Here is a 2,097-nt window from a genome sequence, read left to right as displayed (position 1 = left end):
ATGGACCTTCCTCGCAGTCTGATGCTCGAATCTTTAAGCATCCGATTGCGCTTCCCTCTCTAACCTCAGCCTCAAAATGTTACGTTAACATTGCCTATGTGAGGTAATCATAGCAAGCAACAGTCGCCGATAGTGCAAGAACAATAAAAGCACGTTGCCTGCCGAGTTGCCCCATGACTGAAGGATCGGCTAGTGCAGAAGAAGGAACGAGCTATGTCACAGAGAGTGTCGTCTCTAATCTGCAGAACACGGAAGATGTAAGTTGCTGGCTGTCACCCTCAACCAATCACATGACAAGAGTGATCGACACATGGCACCGGCATCGCATCTACCGCACATGGTTATATGTACCCGACTGTCGAGTACTGAGATGAAATAATTCATCCCCCCTACCAGTGCAGTTACTGAGTTCTGTCTATGCACAGAAATGTTTCCACCTATTAATCCTTCAATCAATTTGTTTTCATTGTAACCTCATTTGCGTATTAATTTCCATGAATCAGTTTTTGAATGTACTACATTTTTAGTACTCAGTGTATAGGCGCCCTTTTTTGTCATACCACTTTTCAAAATCCACTATAATGTTTTAACGAGCAAATAAGTGTTTAAATTTTGAAATGTTTTGACGACACTTTTCCTACTACTTCAGTTCCCAGCAGCGTGGAATATCAGTCATACGACCATTGTAGACCTGTGGGACTATGAATTTTAGTTTAGTCATTTGTAGACTCTAGCCAACGGCCTTGCCGCAATGGTAACACAGGTTCCCGTCAGAACACCGAAGTTAAGCGGTGTCGGGCTGGGCTAGAATTTGGATGGGTGACCATCCGGTCTGCCAAGCACTGTTGGCAAGCGGGATGCACTCAGCCCACGTGAGGCAAGCTGAGGAGCTACTTGATTGAGAAGTAGCGGCTCCGGTCTCGTAAATTGACATACGGCCGGGAGAGCGGTGTGCTGACCACATGCTCCTCCATCACGACAGTGGGCTAAGGATGACACGGTGGCCGGTCGGTCCCGTTGGGTCTTCCAAGCCTGTTCAAACGAAGTTTATTTTTTTTTTCATTTGTAGACTCTACTGTCAGTACTAGTTTGTCAACATTGTTCCTATATTTTGCCTTTTTTTTCCAAAGGCGGTATATATGGTCCAGTCACAGTCATGTGACCACCGCCTGTGTTCGACATGACGTGCAATAACCACTCACAGACGGCAGGTGGCAGCACTAACAGTGGAGGGTTTCTAAGTGTCGCAGGGACCCGATAAACAGTTCAGTCATTGTAACGTAGAAGCGGAGCTGTTTATCTGACGTCTAAAGAGTATGGTCATTGGCTTTCGGGCCCGGGGTGGAAGCATTTCCGAAGCATCTATCTATGTAAACTGATTGGGTGCAGCCTTGGTTGAAGAATACTATGTGTGGCGCTGTCCAACACAGGCACTGAAGCAACTGTGGTGCACCAACGGACCATAGATGACAGGAGTGAATGATGGATGCAGAGATGTGTTCGGGCGAATAGACGTGCAACTGTTGAGCAACTCACTGACCAGATGAACCAAGTGGCTACCAGCAGCATCTCCTCAACAACCATCCAGCGAACATTGCAGCGTATGGTACCTGCAGCAGGCACCTGAGTAATGCACCCATGCTGTATGCTGTTCGTCAGTGACGAAAGCTGTAAGTTGAACGCCAATATAGCAACTGGACGTACACTGAGTGGCGAAGGAGGCCTTTTCAGATTAATGACGGTTTATGTTCTGTCGTACTGAAAGCAAACATCCTGTAACAATTATGGAAGCTTCTAGACCGGAAGAGGGAGTGTAAGGGTCTGAGGAATGGTTTGGTGGCATTGCCTAGATGATCTCGTCATTCTGGAAGGCATAACGGATCCATGCATCTAGCCTTGGGAACCTTATCCACCACTGCATGCAGTTTGCTTTTCCTCGGCAGAATGGCGTCTACCACTAGGACAATGGAACGTGTCACACAGTTCGTAGTGTACATGCGTGGTTCGAAGAGTACCAGGATACGTTTACCGTACTTCGCTGCCAACTCTCCAGATTTAAACCCAGTCGAGAATCTGTGCGACCACCTTGGTCAGGCT

The 2,097-nt window shown here is 47.3% G+C and overlaps 1 pseudogene; it reads left to right on the top strand.

Moving 5' to 3' along the window:
• The first annotated feature begins 733 nt into the window (after positions 1-733).
• Positions 734-851, top strand: LOC124607894 (annotated as a pseudogene).
• Positions 852-2,097: the final 1,246 nt, after the last annotated feature.

Source organism: Schistocerca americana, chromosome 3 (assembly GCF_021461395.2).
Source record: "Schistocerca americana isolate TAMUIC-IGC-003095 chromosome 3, iqSchAmer2.1, whole genome shotgun sequence".
In the NCBI taxonomy this organism is placed as follows: domain Eukaryota; kingdom Metazoa; phylum Arthropoda; class Insecta; order Orthoptera; family Acrididae; genus Schistocerca; species Schistocerca americana.
Note: the sequence above shows the minus strand (reverse complement) of the source record. Positions and strands in the feature narration are given on the sequence as shown.